This window comes from Panthera onca, chromosome A1, assembly GCF_046562875.1.
Source record: "Panthera onca isolate mPanOnc1 chromosome A1, mPanOnc1 haplotype 2, whole genome shotgun sequence".
Classification (NCBI taxonomy): domain Eukaryota; kingdom Metazoa; phylum Chordata; class Mammalia; order Carnivora; family Felidae; genus Panthera; species Panthera onca.
In genome coordinates this window covers 185,762,159-185,782,697 of record NC_138339.1, presented here as the reverse complement: position 1 = coordinate 185,782,697, position 20,539 = coordinate 185,762,159, and the positions used below count along the sequence as shown (strand labels likewise).

Sequence of the window (20,539 nt, the reverse complement as noted above, 5' to 3'; positions counted from 1 at the left end):
CTCCTCATCAAAGAACAGGTACCTATGACAAATATGCATATGTAAAGATATTGCACATTATATAAGAGAAATGCAAATTCAAATCAGAGTGAGCTACTACTACACATCTATTCCTTTGGCCAAAATTGGGGACACTGACAACACTAAATACTGGTGAGGGATGCAGAGAAGTAGGAACACTCATGTATAGGTGGTGGGAATGCAAAATGGCACACCCACTCGGGAAGATATTTGGCAGTTTCTCACAACATCAAACATATTCTTACCATAAGATCCAGACATCATGCTCCTTGGTATTTATACAAAGAGGTTAAAAAAAATGTCTACAAAAAACCCTGCACATGGATGTTTATAACAGCTTTATCTGTAATTGTTAAAACTTGGAAGTAACCAAGGTATATTTTAGTAGGTGAATGGATACATAAATTGTGGAACATCCAGACAATGGGATATTATTCAGCATTAAAAAGAAATGAGCTATTATGCCCTGAAAAGACATGGAAGAAACGTAAATGCACATTACTAAGTGAGAGAAGTCAGTCTGTAAAGGTTGCTTAAGATAGATATGAATTCTTAGAAGCAAAAAGGAATGTTTTTGTTTCTTTGGTGTGTGTGTGTGTGTGTGTTTGAGAGAGAGGGGGGATGGGGTGGCTGAGGGAGAGGGAGAATCTTAAGCAGGCTCCATACCCAGCACCCAGCCTGATGGGGGATCGATTTCATGACTATGAGATCATGACCTGGGCCAAAATCAAGAGTCAGAAGCTTCACTGACTGAGCCACCCAGGCACCCAAAAAAGGAGTGTTAGAAGGAGTGAACGGTACAGAGAATTAAATGCTGCTAAGGTTATTTTTAATGTCAACATTCAATAACTAATTATGGAATGGTAAATAACTTTATCTGGTTTTGAAACATTAAATGGTATTTTGCCTTCTTAATTACTAAGCTGATGAAAATATTATATGTTGAATTAGGACCTGATTTGCCAAATACAGTTTTTTTAAACATTGAAGAGAAAGACGTGGTTTCTTTTAGAAAGTTTCTGTTTTAAAATACAGTCTGAAGATACATAAAGAAGGGAGAAGCACTGGCAGATGCTGAACATAATGGCCCTCGTCTTGTAACAGACAAGAAGTGTAAGCTCCCTTAACAGGCTGTTATTTGGGAACTAACCAACAGACACTGTGTGAGGCTCTCTACAAGCTGAATATCTGAAGATGTTAAAACCTCCCTGTGGGATTGGCCTTCTTTTTTCTTAATTTTGAGATGGAAAAACACTGTTTTGAATTTCTTCTTCGCTCCAGTTGGCCAGCTTGGTTGCAAAAAAGGAGCGATGTTTCCAGCCTCATGGATGATCCAAGGAAGTTATTCCTCAGCTTTCAGGAAGAAGCTGGAGCCAGTGGAAATGTTACAACCCTGAAAGGTAACCCAGCCCTCTATGACAGAAATAACTCAGATGCAAAAGTACTCTTCTAAGACTGTTGGGCCAATTGGCATTTAGATTTAAAATTCCACTAGGGAGAGATCTCAGCCCTGCTGATTTAATTACTAGGCTTTGCCTGACCTTATTTATTTAGATTTTTCTGTACTGAGTGTTGCTATGGAATCCTGCCTAAATTTATTTAGTAGTATTGAAAGAAAAAATTATGGCCCTATTTTGGTTAAAAATAACAAAAACAAAAATGGGATTTGTACAGCTAAGAAAAGATCTTATGTTAGAGAGACTTTTTTTTTTTTTTTTTTTTTTTTTTTTTAAATTCCCAGATGCTTGTCTGGTCATCCAAGCCAAATGAAAAGAATTGTTGGTAATTAAAAAGTAATTCACTGAAGTGAGTGCAGCTGTAGCAATGGCTTTCCTGCCAGACTCAATGTGATCTATAGAAGTAAATCCTAATTGTTTCAAGTGAAAAAATATTCTTCACTTATGAGGATAAATCTGAAATGTTTATTTCATTTATAAAAAATTTGGTGAATTTTTAGCAATGAAATTATAAAGAAGAAAGGAAAGTTTGCCAATTTGGCAAATATTAGCCTCACATATGTGTGCATCAGAATAATTATATACAAACTAAAATAAGCAAGTGAATATTGTACAGCCATTTTATTTCCTTTTTTATCCTTTGGGTTTAAAAGCCTTGAAAATAAGAGTCTGGAAAAGGGAGGGGAAAATGCATTTAAATTGTTTATTTGTTTTGACTCTTGAATATTGAATACATTTAAACTTCATATTAAATATCACTAAAATATGGATATTTTATTAACTTCCTTTGAGCATTTTCTTTGCCCAGTATTGTTTCTATGACCTTCAGATCTAAGTTTCTGCATGGCGAATACCTTCCATACCCACTGAAGGTGTATGTTTCCTTTAGTTGTATTTCCCCGATTTGGGGTTGGGGGCGGGGGGGACTGTTGCTTAATCCTGTTAGCACTTTGAAAAATTTCCCCCCGGTTTTGATAATTATCATAATTTTGAAACTACTTATTTCTCTTTCTGTCTTCTCTAAGAGACTGTTATTATTTTGAAGGTAAGGGCAGAAAACATTTTCACCCTTATTGTATATGTGCCACCTTCACACATCACTTTCAGTGCATAGCAGAGTCCTGGCACCCAGGAGAACATTGGTATAAGTAAACTGTGTGAAGAAAGAGTGGAGGAATGATAAATCTTATAGAAACTCTTATAATTTATGTTGATTTTATTAGATGTTTACTGAAACGTATCAGTACTATTTTTAATGCATAAGAAATATTAGTACATGGGTTATATTTATTAATGAAATGTTGATTACTTGAAATAGAGGTGGTTTACTGCTCTACTTTTATTAAACATATGCATTTTTTATTACACTTATATTCAAACTATATAATGGATTCATTGAGAAACTGCACTAACCACAATTTAAAGCAAAGTTGTTTGATTGTAAATATTCTAAGAACTGAAGGATAGAATTATTCTCTGTCAGAGTATATATGTATATATAAGAAAAACTTTATGGATCTCAGTTGTAAAACACGACCTTCTGAACTGTTCATAAACTTTATGTTGGATCCATAATTTAAGTTATGAAATAAGTAAGACTTCTGTATTTAAAATACAAAATATTTAAAAGTAGAATTGAAAGATTTAATAGCTATTATTGTTTTAGAGGTTTAAAAAGAACATAACATAAAACTGTATATGGAAATAGTAATAAGTTGTTCCAAGCATGAAGGGGTTAAAAAGAAGCGCATGGATAATCCTAAATTAAAAATTAAAGCATATTTATTCATACAGTAAATATATTCTGAGACATTCTATGTAACAATTACTGAGAATTAAAAATTATTTAGCATTTGCTTTCACAGTTACTTTCTAGTGTGGGTGAGGCAAGAGACAATAAACATGAATGAATGAATTTTGATAGCGATATGTGAAATGAAGAGAAGAGAAAAATGACAACTGGAGGTCAACCGATAAAGGTCCATGTCAGCAGAGACTTGAAGTATGGGAATGAATTATCTGGATAGCCAGGGAAGAGCTTTTTGGGGCAGAGGGAACAGTATGGTAAAAGGCTCTGTGGCAGAACTATCCCTTGATTGTTTCATAAACACAGGGTAATTTGTGTGTCTGAAATGAAATGAGTGAGACAGAGACAGGTGTAATATCAGATTGGAGAAGTGGCCCAGAATGACATGAAGCAGTGCAAGGTAGCTTATGAAATGACATCTTTCATTTTGCGTAAATTGTGAAGCCACTAGATGGTTTGGAGTCAAGGAACATGTCTAATTGTCTTGAAAGGAACATTATTATTGTTTTGTTAAGAATAAACAATAGAAGGCCAAGGATAGAAGCAGTGAGACTGGTTGGAAGCCCTTGTGACTAGAATTCTATATTTAGCCGGAACGCCCTAGTGTGACAATACCTTCTATTTATGACAATTATCTTTTAAGATTTGTAAAACCTATACTGCATAACAACTGTGATTTATTTGAATTTATCTTTAATATTTTGTCATAAAATGACTTTTTCTTCTGCTTTTGGTACTATTTTTGAACTTGTACCATTTCTTTATCTGATTAACATGATTAATACAAAGACATGTAGCTTTATCTTAATATTCATGTACCTTGTGACATGTTTTTACATAAACCATAACAATCCTGTGAGGCAGGAGTTATCATGCCCTACTTAACAATGAAAAGTAAAGCACCTAGAGGTTAATCAACATGCCTAGTTTTCTGCTATTAAATGGCAGATCTGACATTGAGATACAGGTGTCTTTGCTACCATGGACTGCTATTTTTCCCCTGAACCAACTGGAAGTTCCTAGTCATTATGGCTTACTGATTATAACCGAATTCAAGTGAAAGACTTATAGTGATTCTGTAATGCAAAAACATTTCCAAATTAGAAAGATTTAATAATCCCACAGTTACGTCTTTGGCTCAAAATACATATACTGAAAATTCATATCTATACTGCTCAATTGTTTTCTAGCATAATGATATCTATAAAACACCTGTAAAGAAATTAGAAATAATCTGTCTACTTCACAACTTTCAGACTGTTATGTTGGATAAAACATTTGGTCAAATTATTTATTTTTAAAATATTGACAAATTGGTAGCACATTTCATATACAAACTCTTTCCAGAACAAAGTATTGCTTATTACTTATGTTTTCTCAGTTAGCCTACCTGTTATACTCTATACATAACCTGTTATAGACTATACATAAGAAATAACCTACTTTCAAATCTGTATATTGTCTCAATCTTTTTTCTATATAATAGGAAATATGTGATTCTTGCTACTAAAAATCATTCTTGAGATAGTGCATTCTTTCCTTTAGTATATCAATAAACATATCCAGTTTTTGGCATTTAATGGGAAAGAAATTTAAGACTAACAAAGTATTTGCAAGCACAGTTGATTTCTGTGAAGAATAAATAGTGTGTAAAGCCTTGTAAACCCACAAAAATAAAGAAATACTAGTAATTTATCCAACTATTTTCATATTGCTAATACACTTGAATGGGTCAATACACTTGAATGACCAAAAATGTATTTTTCAATTTATTTGTTGCAAAGTGTTGCTGGATGTCTAATTGAATTACCCACTATTTTTCAAGGAATTAATAAGTGAGATATAAAAAAACATGTAATTACAAATATTATATCTTTTTAATATTAGCATAGTAAGCTAAAACTAATATGCATTTTAAAAGTATAGAAAGTATGAATTGACTGAGAAGTAGTCAAACGAGAGAAGTGGTCTTGTGGGGGAAATTCAAAATATATCTCTTCTAAAAAATCAGTAACTGCTGTTGATATTTACCTTAGAATATTCCTTTAGCTTTTCATTTTATTTGGTAACTTTAAAAAAATTGTACATTCTCTGGCTGTAGGAAATGTAAAAATAATTTTTGAGAACTGTTAAAACATTTTTTTAGATGCCTCTCCATATTTCTGAGGATTTATTCGAAATATATATTGAAACACACCTTCCTAAGAAATCAACAGATTCATGGTAAAATATTTAAAATATCTATTTTCTCCTAGAAAATAAAATAAACCTTTCACTGACTAACTGCAATTAAATTAGTTATTTTTAATGAAACCTTCCCAAACTTTAAGATATATTTGATAAATGAAATGCATATTGATGGTCAAACTTATAGTCAAAGTTTTCAATTGTTCCTTTATAGTGTCCATGGCATTATCTGGAATAGGCATGTCCCAAACAAGGGGAACAAGTAAAAATCCTGGCTGGACTCTGACTAGTTTATGTGCAGCCCATTGAGAGAGGGATAGAGAAGTAGGACATGAGGTCAGGGACACTACAAGATACTAGAAGTTCTTATGTTCTACATAAAGACACTGGAATATATTTGGATGAAAATAGGAAGCATCAAAAGTCTTGAGCAGAGCAGTGAGTATCTGAATTGCATTTCAATGAGTACATTTAATTATTCATTGAAAAAAAAATGTCAGACATTCCAGATTAGTAAGGGACTTATTCCTTTAAAGAATGGCATTGAAAAGCTAAAAAATTTCTCACATTTCACTGACATTCATAATTCTGGAGGTAAATTCAATCCTTAAAATGTTTTTCAGCACCTGACTTGGTAAGTGAAAATTAATCATATGTCACCAAATTCTTCCCCATTAGCCCCAATACAATTCTTCCCCATTAGCCCCAGTGCCAACTCTACGTTCATTGCAACAAATCAGATAAAATAAGAAAACAAACAAAAAGAAATTCTGAGAAAATCTGTTTGCTAGTCTTTTGTGTTTGGTTTGGTTTGGTTTGGTTTTACAGGGATTTAGGGATAGAAATTAATTTAAAGCTGAAGGGAACAGGTTAAGTATATTCTCTAAGTTTTATATTCTGCTGCTTGATGAACCTAGCAACTTGATAAAGGTGAGGACTTCACACTGGGTCAACATATATTTTAATACATAAAATATTTTATATGGGTGCCTAGGTGGTTCAGTCGGTGAAGCTTCTGAATATTGATCTCAGCTCAAGGTCCTAAGTGCAGAGCCTGCTTGGGATTGTCTGTCTACCTCTCTCTCTCTCTCGGCACATGCCGTGCTCGTGCTCTATCTCTCTCAAAATAAATAAATAAATTTGAAACAAAAGAAAACAAAGTAAAATAATTTATAATTATGAGTAGGGACATTTTACCTTTCTAGATGTTTGTAGATATTGTATCTTCTTGTGGATAGGTAAGGATGGATTGTGAAAGAAAGGTTGGGACACTCAAACTTAGAACCTTATTGCTTATAATTATGAAAAACATTTACAGTAGTAAACCTCTAATCCAACTTACATTTAACTGTACTTATGCCTTGCTCCTTAGCTATCTAAAATCCTTAAGTTTCTGGGTATTTTTTTCCTTACACAAAGATATTTCTCTATGTCTAGGTTATTTCTTTCACAAACTTGAACTCAGTGCTTTCAAGTTGCATATCAAATGATTCTTCTAAATAAAGACACTATGTTTCCAAAATGCACCAGCTGATAAAATAATTTTCATCCCATTACATGTATAAGGAAGGACACGACTACAATATTTAATGGAATTATAGATAATTTTAAAGTCTTCTCACATAGTCTGAAATATTGTACTGTTAGAAAAAGTGATTAAAAATACTGCATTTATAAAGTAGATGCACAGAAGCATAGTTCTTCTGTCCTAATTTATCACTGTTAGTGGGAAAATGTGGAATCACAGAACCAGATATTTTAAAGGAGATTTCAGCAAACATATGGTACATGTATCATAAAAAATCTTTACATGTTTAAAGAGAATGGTAAAATACACATTGGGAATTTCACATCTGTGGTTTTCAAAAGACATTCACATAAATTATAATACTCATTTTGCACTAACATAATATGAAAGGGAAAGCACCTATTATTATCAGCTTACTATAAAGCAATGAATTAATATCTAAATACAAGCTTATCTGTCAAGGAACTGAATGAGACAAGAATAAATTCCTTGTCTATGCTGTCTTCAGTTAGGTCCTCATTGTAACTTCGAATTGCTAAGGGAACATGAAAATGACATTTCAAGGTAAAATTAAATTTGTATTTTTGTTTCTATTATTGATTGAATTATTTCTTATTTCCTTGAATATTAAATGTATATTTTATGTATTCTCCATATTTCAGTTCTAAGCAAAATTAAATATCCAATATTACTTACTAGTAATACGGTTAAGATGACAAGATGTGATGTCAGTGAAAACCAGAGGTCTTTTATGTACATTTGTCCTTACCCTTGTGAACAGATTCTGGAAGACTCTAAGCTTTGGTGCAGCTTTTAAATGCAGTTTGAACATAGTTCCATTTAATAAACAAACAGATGCAAAATTAAAAATCTAGTTTTCTCCTGAACAAAGCACAAATGGAGATTGAGAGATGTCAATATTTTTTTTTCCCAAAGAAAAAGAAATGTTCAAAACAAGGACTCCATCTCAGCAGTTTTGACATGTTAATGGGTTTCCCTTCAACCTCTCACTATTTATCACAGGCTATTCAACAGCTCATTAACCTGTTACTAGGCTTTTACATTGTGTGACTCAAGAATCAAAGTTTTATGAATATTTTTGGTCAATTACTTCAACTGTGCTACCCCTAAAATGGTATTTGCTTGCCAAATATACAAAATATAAAGATTTTAAATCTTTTGGATTCTGTAATAAAAGCAGAAATATTCTATACAATTGAAAAATAAATTAAAAACTTACCTATTTCATTCATTCATTCATTCATTCATTCAATAAATATTGATTGAGATTCTATATGTGATGAATATTATGTAAAGTATTTAAATACATTGGTGAACTAGGCAGGCTTATCATATTCTCATACTATTTATGGTCTAGTCAATAGAATTGACTGCATATTTACTCTATGCTGGGCAGGTTACTAACAGCGTCTATGAAAAGGGGACCAACAGATCTTGAACACCTCTGAAGCTCAAGAAATGAGATTACTGTTAAACACAACCAATGTATTGGAGGCAATTGAATTCGGGGGTATAATGAGGCCACTTGGAATAATAAAGTGAATTTTAAGGAGTTATGCAAATGTTAGATGTATTTTTCCTAATGTGTATGTCTGTGTAATTTTGTATATGGGAATATGGCAAATTTTTAGAAATTGTATTCAGTTTCAATTATGTTGTATTAGTAAGACCTTTTAAATTTTACTTAATTTTTAAATGCTATGTCTTCAACAATTGTTGGAATATGACTGATGATTAATGAGGCAAAGAAGACAAAGTCTATTAAGGGAAGTATGGATTATTCTATTATACGTGGATTTTACACTGCTTGGGGAGAAAAAAAACGTCGATTTCCTATTTTCTAAATATCTAGTAGTCTCAAACCTGCTCAGAAGCAGGGTTTCTTATTGCTAGGACTGTTGACATTTTGGTCTGGATAACTATTGTGAGGGTCTGTCTGTTCATACATTATAGGAATGGTTAGTAGCATCTCTGGCCCCTGCCCACTAGATTCCAATAGCTTCCCCAGCTCCTCTCTCCCAGTTTGTTGACAACTAAAAATGTCTCCTGACCCTGTTAAATGAATCCTATAGAGGCTGCAAATTGCTTTGGCTGATAACCATTGATTTAGGAAAACTGTCTCAACAAAACGTTGTTTTGATAAGTTATTTTGACCTATTTTATCTTTGGCTTTCAAAGCCTAAATAACATTTGCATCAGTGTTTTAAAAGGTAAGTTCAATGTGTATAAACTCATTGTAGATTGTAAAATGTATTATTTTATTCTTATGAATTGGGTATTTTGAATTATATTAAATATAAAATTAAAAAAACCCTTTTCTTTAGCTTTCTTAAATGGGTAAAATTGATAAACTCTACATAAGAAACATACAACTGCCTCATCTACACAATAAAGACACTGCTTTTAAAGTAAATAGTCATGGAAGAGCATTTTATAGTTAATATTGTTTTAAATAAAACTGAACTATTTTGCAGGCATCAAAACTTACTTGAAATACATTAATCTGTGCTTATAATTTGAGTATTGTCTTATGTAGGTTTTTCTACATTGATAAAACTTACTATTAAGGGCTTGTGCATATCTCCAAAAAGCCTATCAAATGCATTTCCATATGTTTCCCCTTCCATACCTTTTATGTTTATGTTTGTCATGCTTTGTAAATGTAGGGGCACCTGGGTGGCTCAGTCAGTTGGGCAGCTGACTACAGTTCAGGTCATGATCTTGTGGTCTGTGAGTTCGAGCCCCGCATCAGGCTCTGTGCTGAGAGCTCTGAGCCTGGAGCCGGCTTCCTATTCTGTGTCTCCCTCTCTCTATGCCCCTTCCCTACTCACGCTCTCTCTTTCTCTCTCTCAAAGATAATAAACCATGAAAAAAGTTTTAAAAAATGTAACTTGGAGGAGTGTTGGTATTTTTGGAGCTTATAGAGTTGGAGAAGAATAACTAGTTACAATGTTATAATTCATTGCAGTTGCTTTATAGCATTATATCTAATAATCGGCTATTTTGTTTATATCTGAGGAATTATCTCCTAATCAATATTTTTATATGCAATATTCATGGGTATAGTCTTACAAATGCATGCATTTTTAAAACAAAAAAAGTAAAACTAATGAAGACAATTTTATAATATCTTTAGGCTTTTTCTCATTATCTCTCAGTATGTCATTAATTATTTTCATTTCATTTACTTAATTATCCCTCATCCCATATTGCTCAACCATTCAGATTTTCAATCTTAATTTATTTGGAAACTAAGCCATGATTTTAAGTTATTACTTTGGAAAGCGACTAATAAAATTTTATATTTGGAGTGAATTTACCTTCTTTTAATAAGTTGTTTATTTATTCCTCCTCACTGTTGACCGTCTTTTCTAAGCTATCTCTGGTTTCTTTATACTTAACAGGTAATTAAAGATTTCAAACTAAACATGATATTACATGGACAGTCTTACCAGTCTTTTGGAATTTATGTATTTATTTCTTATTGCTAGAAAACATATATTATGACAATAGCTATTTCCTGTACTACTTACTATGTTTTGTTTCTCCTCTTAACTTGTAACACTCACTAAGCTTCTTAGCAGCAACCTGGATAGACCACAAACTTACCAGTGGTGGGGAGTTTCTCTGATGGGCATGAAATCTGTAATGATAACTACTTGTATTTGGGGCATTTCTAAATCCATTTAGGCTAGAAATAAATACTGCTACCTTATAGCTATCTGTGGCTACCTGAGACTAGCAAAAATAGGAATGCCAACGCATTTGAAAATGTCTTTTTAGCTGTGTCCTTTAAGGCACTTAACAACAAATTTTAGTGATATTTTGTTAATACCTCCTTTTTATTATTACCTTAATATTACTTTCCCAAAATTTTGTACCCGTTTTTCTAAACATCTCAATATCTCTTTCTAAACAGGGGAATAATGGAACAGGACTGAAGCTTTTAGGATTATAGCACTACCTCCCATACAACTGAAAGGAAATGGATAACTATGTGTGGAAACAGAGGTGAGTCTTCAGAAGGTGCCCATTCTGGAGAGAGAGAGTGGGTTGGAATGACTTATCCCTTGGAATCTTGATGGTAAAAAGTAGAAGGAAACAAGGGGGCAGATTTCAAATGTCATAAATAAACATCTTCAAGCAGAAGAAACAGTACCCATAACTCCAATATAAATAGAAGTGTCATCTAGTAAAGACACTGTAATATAAAACAAAAAAATCTAGTAAGTAAAAAAACCCTATGAGAACCATGTGTTAATGGAAGTACAGAATCCTGAAATTCCATTGCTTACTTATCATGTAGGCAAAAATACTAAAACATGTCAAAACTTTCGCTTAGTGAGTTTGTAAGGAAGCCTCATCTGTAGTAGGAATAAGTATACATCTTTTGACTGAATGAATTTTAATATTCATTGGGTACCTCTTGATCTGCTTATCAGAAAGTAGCTGAGAAAATGGGATATAATATCAAGAAAAATAGATGTGGGACCTGTTTTCACAGGGCTCAATCATTGGCTGGCATCAAAAAGTTAAAGAGGTTGGATTTGACATCCTGTATCAGAAATTTAAGGTCACGAAAAAATTGTTCATCATGATTATGGCCATATAGCATATGGCCATATAGCATATTAACAGTCAATCACAGCAATTTCATGTTGTGGACAGAGGAAAAACATGGAAATGATTGTCTGCCTCTCCTTTTTTTTTTTTTTTTTTTTTTTTTTTGCATTTCTGACCCCAAAAGCTTGAACAGTATCTCTTAGGATAGATACATTACTTTAAAATAAATAGAATACTAGTAAGTCCTTTTGACCAGATGACTGCTCTGGGAATCTGCTAATACTTACACCCTGTTTATGTCAAAATACTCATATGGGGTTTAAGGCATCGGTGCAATATGAAGGAACTGGTATATGATAAATGCTACAGTTGTACTTCATGACCAGGCCTTAGTCCTGTTGTAGCTTGTTTTCCTCTCCTGCTATCTGAGTACTATCTACTCCCAGTATCTACACTCAAACGTTGCTGTATTCAGCATAGTTACTCATCGTCACCGATACCTATCCATTACAGTGCTTTACTGCGTCTCTACACTTAAAGGTTACTAACCCCAGGAATTAAAATATTTTTTTAACGTTTTATTTATTTTTGAGACAGGGAGAGACAGAGCATGAACAGGGGAGGGTCAGAGAGAGGGAGACACAGAATCTGAAACAGGCTCCAGGCTCTGAGCTGTCAGCACAGAGCCCGCCGCGGGGCTCGAACTCACGGACCGCGAGATCATGACCTGAGCCGAAGTCAGCCACTTAACCGGCTGAGCCACCCAGGAACCCCGGAATTAAAATGTTTTTAAAAGCGTGTCCTTTATAATCTGTAGATCATTATTTTTGCAGTTCTACTAAAAAACTTTTAGCATATAAATATCAAAAATTTCACCTCTTTTCATAATACATGGTGAGATAATCACCAACAAATAATTAGAAATATCCTTGTAAAATTAAACTCAAACTAACCAAGCTATAATTATAAGTAATAAGATGCAACATTTCTTTCTATTGAACCTTTCCTTTTATCTAGGGCAAGTTAACAAAGTATTGGTGAGCTATCACTTAGAATTGCTGCTATTTTATTTTATTCTCATCTGTAAAAATCAGTTGTAAAATATAGTTCCAACCATAGGAAGAGAAGTGGAATAAATGTACTTTGGTCTACAGAACTTGAAAAAATGTATAACTAATTCCAAATCTCTATTAATCTGGTTTGACAGAGAAATATCATTTCAGTTATTAGCATTTTGTCATATTACCTTTTCAGATTCTTATAGAAGTCCTAGGTTTTCTTTTTGTTTGTTTTTGTTTTTGTTTTTAATCTGCCAAAATTCTAAGAAGTCCTGCATTTCTCTCCTCCCCTGGGTTACTGACTGCTGCCTTGAAAGTCAATGGTGACTTTGCAGCTTCTGTGCTCTTCCTGAAAGAATGGAAATTGGCCCAGTATCCAGCCTCCCTAGGCAATCAGAAGGTTTATTCCTTCCTAATATAAACCATTTACTCAGGGGAAAAGGCCAACATGATAGATGGCCAAAAATCTGGTGAAAATATGTAATAAAAATCAAATGGCTGAAAGACAATTTACAAAGTAGCCAGGTCATTAAATTGAAAAACTTACCTATTTAGCAAATACGATGTTTTCTAAGGATTTGAAAAATTCACAAGTTCTATACGAACGTTATAGGGATGCCTGGGTAGCTCAGTAGGTGAAGCATCTGACTCCTGGTTTTGGCTCAGGTCATGATCTCAGTTTCATGAGTTAGAGCCCTATGTCAGTCTCTGTGCTGACAGTGCAGAGCCTTCTTGGGATTCTCTGTCTCCCTTTCTCTGCCCCTTTCCCGCATGTGCCCTCTCTCGCTCAAAAATAAATAAACATTAAAAAAAACATTATGGCTTTCACAGCATTTGAGTCTCCCTCATGAATTATAACTAGCAGTTCACGGTTACAGTTTAATTTTCAGTTTAAATTGTTTTCTCTTTGCCTACTATAGTCCTGTCCTACCACTTCCTCTATGAGTAAAGTACAGGATACCCTGGGTTCTTGCAGGGTTCGGGCTTATGACATTCGGGAATGCGTTTTCTTGTGAGTTTTGACTTACAAGCGTTTACAAAGGGTGGATGCCAATACATTTGTAAATCATGAAATTTTCTTAATTTCAACACACTTTTGATCCTAATCCAGAAATAGAACTTGACCTTATCAAATGTATAGCTGGTGTATATTGAAAAGAAATGAGATGTTCAGTGTCTGAAATAGGAATGCATACACATTGGCATTCAAAACCAAAGCTAATTGGCTGAATCAATGGTCTGAGATCTAAACACACACACACACACACACACACACACACACACATTAAAATTAAAACTGAACCAAAACTTCAAAAATATTCAGAGATGTTGAAAACAACCCATGCAGTAAAATTTGCTAAAAATTTTGCAAATATTTAACAGGAACATGTTTTGTGATAACATGTAACTTGACGAGCATAATGAGTTGTTTTGAGTTAATTTATTAACAGTGAAATGGCTTGCAAAATATAAGGCATTTCTCCAGTGGAATACTTAGCAAAGTCTCATAAATAAGCCGGAGCTTTCACATACATACAAAAATGAGACTTGTTTGAGGTAGCTTCCCCTACCTATCTTGTAAAACCTTCTTAGGCAAAGATGTACAAAAGGCCAGATTCTTCCTTTGGAATGGAAGATAAGAGGAAAATGTTTTTTAAAAGTGGAAAACAAAAACAAGCTGCAATTTTAATGCATCATTTTGAGACATCAGAATATAAAGAAAATACAACAATGTACTTGTAACAAGTTATACAAACCATAAATGAAAACAATAAGCCCATCACATGATTGATCCTATGCCCTGTACCTGCACTATAAAATTATTTAAAATGTTTTGGGGATAAAGAAATTGGTGTGTTAGAGATCGTATCAGCTCATTACCTGATCTATAAAAGTAAATCTGTAGAAGAGTTAAAGCATATTTATACCTTCTCGGTGTTTAATTGTTGCTGAAGTATATGTTTCATATTTTTAGTAAAATATTATATATCCTTTCCTTGCCAAAGATCAAAAAGGAAAGGGTTCAGGAAAATGACATTTGAGAGTATGATAAAAGACCCAATCAAACATGTGTTTTACAGTAAGCACGTGACTTGCTTCTTCCACTGTTTAAACCATTTAAGGAAGAGGGTGAACTTACTGCTTTTGTATTCTTCAAACAGGTTTATTAGAGAATATTGAAAGACATTTCTTGCTTTTCTCTGATTACAACACACTTTTAACCCAAATCCAATAAATCACTCATTTATTTGCAATTGTAATTTAAGCACAATTTAAACACCATCAATAAGGTTACTATGTAGCCTTGCAGCGTACAGGACAAGAATGCAAATTTGCTGCTCAATTACATTGCTAATGGGTTTTTTTTTCTTACAGTTCTTTCTTCATGCTTTTGTTATGCATTTTCTAAATCACCCACCGCTAAAGTTGTTAGGGAAGTGGTCCCTGGTTACATGGAAGTGATCCTACTTCCGCTCATACCTGCTTTGCCTGCAGCTCGATGCCTCAGACTTCATTGTGCATTCCGTGCTGGCGCCTCAGCCGGCTGTGTTGCACTAGTTGTGACACCAGCACTGATGTGCAGCAAGCATTTCTGTATTCCAGATGCTTTTGTTATGCATCTTCTCTAAATTCCTAAGAAATGTTCATCTAAGAGTTCAATGTAACTGTTCAGCTGATTTAGGGTTTTAACTGAGAACCTGCCTCAATTTCTTCTTGTGGCAATTTTATCCAACCTTCTATGCAATGCATAGAATCTCTTTTTAACATTTGGTGTCACGACAGGCTGAAATTTAAGTAAATTCTCAGACTCATTTACAATTTGTAGCATAAACTTCAAATGTAGAAATTGGGAGCCCTACCAGTAACGTGATACTCCTAGAATTATGTGTAACATTTGTTAAATTAGTGAAATGTCAACTCAGTTTTCCTGAGAAAGATAATTAAATGTGTGGTAATAATAATAATAATAATAATAATAATAATAATAATAATGATAGTCTGAGGTGGTTATAATACATAGGAGAGGAACAGCATCCATATTTGAAGACCAGAAATTGAAATATCATATATAACTTGGACAAAAACTAGGCTTTAAAAAGATCTGGGATCATAGAAAAGGAAAATTTATTCTAGCAATGTAAAGAATTTAGAATACATGCCAGCCTTCTAAAACTAGGGCTTAGATGCTGTAGATACTGTTTAAAATCTTCAGTGTGTTCTCTTTCATGCAAAATACACATGTGTGCTCTCACATGTATATACTTACGCACACAGGGCTGGCATCTGCCATTGAACATGCATAGATACATAAATCTTGATGGGGTTTTGGGGTGACGGTGGGGTTTGGAGCCAACAGCCAAGGAAGAATTCTTGAAGACATCTTTGGTGCAAAAAAAGGTGATTTTGTTAAAGCTTGGGTACAGGACCTGTGGGCTGAAAGAGCTACACTGGGGTTGTGCAGAGTGACTGATTATATACCCTCAAGTTGGGTATAAGGAATTACCAAGTAAGTCTCTAAGGAATTTTGGAAGCAAGATTTCCAGGGCTCTGAGGGGCTAGCTGCTGTTAGGAAAATTACCATTTATTACCATTTAGTAAAACCTCAGTCATGAGACCCTTCAGATGTATATCAGGGGGCCATAAGCTTGGAATATGATTATCAGCATATATGTTAGGGGAGTTGAAAAAAAGGAGGTTTGCAAAGGAATTTTTATATGTTTAAGGAGACTCACAGAAAGGATCCTTGGGGGTTCAGGATAATGTTAAGCCAAGATTGCCTTTTGCCCCTAGCAAAGTGTGATCATTGGAGGAAGCTGAGCTCCTACAGGAAGGTCACTCTGCCTGTTTCAAGGACTTGTCGATGAGCTGTAAGTAGTAACATAATTAAATTTTTCCTTTGCCTTTGTTTCCCACACCACCATGGCAAGCACTTAAACTCCTTTCCTTTGCTCTTGGGTAGCCAGGAATGTCCAAGGAATATCACACATATTCCACCTGGAGTGGGGGGGGAGGTGCTGTTAGCCTGTACTTTGCCCTCAACTTGCCTTATCTCCTCATCAAATCTGACTTTATAATCAGAGAAACGACCCTGTTTCTCAGTCTTCAGTGATATTGGTCAGATGTCTCTATAAAATAACAAAGGAAAACAAAATATCACACACACACACACACACACACACACACACACACACACACAAACACGCATTTCTAGTTCTATAATTCAAAGCCAAAAAATAACCATACCTATAGTAAATGGGAACCAATAACCTAAACAAGGTCCCTTTCTCCTGTTAGCATTTTTCTTTAGCTCTATCTTTACCAATGTTTTCTTCAGGCACACTATCCACTGTAGGCTTTCACTTTAATGTGTGTAATAGATGTGCATGTGTATGCTTATCTGTAATTGTATGATATTGTTTCATGAATATGTCTGTTTATATTTTACACAAGTGCATTTTACTTTTTGTTGCTCAATAATTTGTTCTGAGTTATGCATGTATGCATAACATTCTATTATATAAACCAACTTCACTTTAATTATTTACTATATTTATTTTTGGTTGCTAATAATCCTCAGATACAATGTAAAAATGCCAAAAAATACTGGATTTCATTGCCCATTTCTTCATTGCTAGTTATTTGAAGAACAAGATTATCACATTGATGCAGAAAATGCAAAGGCAAAAAAAATGTAGATAAAATTAAATTTCCTTATAACTTGCAGGCTATTAACAAATACTTGAGACAGGCAGAGTATGACATTCCTCCAAGAACTCCCAATCTTAATGTTAATGCCTTGTTGAAGAAAAAAAAAAAAACAACCTTAGCTTGACAATAGTTAGGCCTCCAAGGATCCCATAAATCTTTAACATATGAAAATTCTTTTGGAAACTTCCTTTGTCTCTACCCTTCCCAACTTCAAAGTATATGATCAGTTGCTCCTCATAATGTTCTTTTCTGCCCACAGGTCCTATCCCCCATATTTTAACAAAAAACACCTTTTGCACCAAAAATGGCTCAAGAATTCTTAACTGTTGGTTCTAACCCCCACTTCAAATCACATCAATATGATTGAACTGATGGAGAGGTGACCCACAGTCACTACCAGGGACAACCTTCCAATTCTACAGAAACTAAAATTGACACAGATGAAGAATTTTTTTAAGTCATTGGATGAAAAATATAGATGTCTGTGTGACTTCTTCATAATGATCCTACATTTTGAGTTTCTCTTTTTGTGAAATCTAGAGGTCTTGTTGCAATTTTAAGAAGAGGGTGGAACTAGGGGCACCAGGGTGACTCAGTTGGTTTAGCATCTGATTCTGGGTTTCAACTCATGTCACGATCTCACAGTCTGTGAGATCAAGACTCACATTGGGGTCCGTGCTGACATCCCCAGAGCCTGCCTGGGATTCTCTGTCTCCCTCGTTCTCTGCCCATCCCCCACTAGCACATGTGCACATGTGCTCGCTCGCTCTCTCTCTCTCTCTCAAAATAAATAAACATTCAAAAACAAAAGAGGGTGGAACTTCATGAGACAATGACAGTCTTCTAAAGCCAACACAGTTTGGGACCTGCCTTAGCTGCTGCTTATGATATCTATGCTTAACCTATACACTTTTACTGGTTCTTTCACATAAAAAATTTCCAGGTTAAGTGATAAATGGTCAGAATTGTTACTTTTTATTTTCTCTTGGAAATGCCGTCATATGAACCCGTGTATATTTATAATTTTTCTGATAAGGTTTAGCTGCCATTCTAAAGAAAATCCAAATAATATTGGTTTAAACAGGAGTAAAGCTTATTTATTTCTTATGAAGCTCTTCTTATCTACTCAATCACTTTGGCATTACATCAGAATCTTAAAGAGGAGGAAGCAGGAGAGAAAGGGGACAAGAGGAACTTTTGAGTCATCTTTTCAAATTTCCAGGCAGTTCAGCTTATATCTTGTTAGTCAACACTTATTCATGTGGCCTTGCAATATGACTTCTTTATTCCAGGCAGCTGTGTGCTCACGATTGGGAAACTATTTGTTGCTATAGAGACAGGCTGGTCCCCCAAAATATGGCCCATCTTTGCAATTCTTTGTGTAACTATATGTTCTTTGTTTCTTTGCATCAAACCAGTACCTCTGTTACTGCTTTTGGCTTCAGAATGAGCATTTGAACTGTAGATTTTTTTTCTTGTAGTTCTTTGAGCTGTGTCAAGGAGAGTCCTCATCATTTGCTGTGCTTCTTGTCTTCACTTCTCTCCAGATAACTTCTGCTCAGCCTCAGCTGCTTTTGGCAGCCCCAATATGTATTTTTGAGTTTGGGATTATATTTATCTCCAAGATTCTCTAAAAATGAGATTTCTGAGTTCTTCAAAAATTCAAAAATACATTCTTATGCTTTTGTAAAGATTCCAAGAGGATAAGGAGGAAATGCTGAAATACAGTCTTGTTTAAAGCAGATGTTCTTATAAGTATTTTAAATTCTGTTCCACTGAAAGAAGAAAAAGGGATAACAGGGGAAATTTTTGTTTAACTTGTAAAGAAAGAGTAATTAACAAGAAGTTGAATAAGTTTTCTTATAGAATAAGTACATAAGTACCTAGATAATAATGTGATTAAAATCATCCTTGTGGAAAAAGGGTATAGTAAATGGGAAAGAGAGAGAAGAGGCTGGAGGAAGCAGGTTGTCATTCAACTTGGAAGTGATCTCTCAACATTTTCCAGACCTGTGAATTTTAGGGGAATTTATCTTCCATGCTTTGTGATATATTTGTTTTAACTAGATGTACAGAATAGTTGTGACACCCTAATAACCAAGTCCAGTTAGCATCAATATCATTGATATCATCAATGTAATAAATCAGTATAACAGCAGTCCAGTGGCATGGAGAGGTGAGCAAGGTTGCTCCAGGTTAGACTATACTGTAGGATTAGAAGTTACATAGCTATAAGGTAGGGCAGAAAAGATGTATTTCTGGTATGTTCAGTTGAAAGAAAAGCACTTCTGATGGTTTTTACCAACAAATACAGGAAAAAAAAAACGTTTTCCAGATCAATAGCTGCATACCAAGTGCTAGCTGAGGGATATGTTAATTTATTCCAGCTATGAAACTTCATCTGTAACAGCAGCTGCAATTGGAGTCAATAAGTGATTGAGATGATAATACTCTGCCATTATTCTCCAAGATCCGTCTGGATTGTGTATGATCCATATAGACAACTTGAAGGAGAATGTAGCATGAATCATCACCCCTGTAATGTTCAAGTTTTCTAGAGTGGCACTAACCTTGGCAACATCCTTATGATTGATTTGGAATTACCGTTTTGGTAGATATAACCAGTTCTAGTGGTCTCTATTTGACCTTTCTTGTTACAAGAGCCCAGGGAATCAATGTGGAAATTCTGCCAGTTGCTAAGTGTGACTGTTCCAAATTATGGAAAATAACATCAGGATGTGTTCAGAGATCCAGCAGTCCCTCTGTGAAATGGGAACATGCCCAAATGCCATTGCTCACTTAACCTTCATAAGCCTCAAATCTGACTGGCGGAACACAATGGCATTTCAGGTGTCCAGGATTAAGGTCACTTCAGAGACAGAGTCCAGAAATCTCTTAAAAGTCTGATTATTTTCTCTTTGCCAATGCTCAGTTACACCAGTAAATGGTCACAGGTTATTTGAAGGAAGGGAGGAAGAAATTTTAAGTATTTATTTTTTGGCTTTATGGAAGGACTTGGCCTCTACTTCAATCAGGAGACTATAGGTCTATGAAGTCACTTCAATATTAGAATTCATTTAGAGACTGCAGTTATCTATTATGGTGATTTAAATACTTTTGTTAACCAAACTTAGACTTAGTTACTCATATGAATTTAGTAGACTACCCATATGTTTCAGTTTAGAGA

General features: G+C 34.4%; 1 long non-coding RNA gene across 3 annotated transcripts in view; it reads left to right on the top strand.

Moving 5' to 3' along the window:
• The first annotated feature begins 1,095 nt into the window (after positions 1 to 1,095).
• Positions 1,096 to 20,539, top strand: part of LOC132681945 (uncharacterized) — an 85,425-nt gene continuing 65,981 nt past the window's right edge. For all 3 annotated transcript variants that reach the window (XR_009611344.2, XR_009611343.2, XR_009611345.2), the window contains exons 1-2: positions 1,096 to 1,421; positions 10,941 to 11,032. This is a non-coding gene — a long non-coding RNA (uncharacterized LOC132681945). The remainder of the gene's footprint in view (positions 1,422 to 10,940; positions 11,033 to 20,539) is intronic.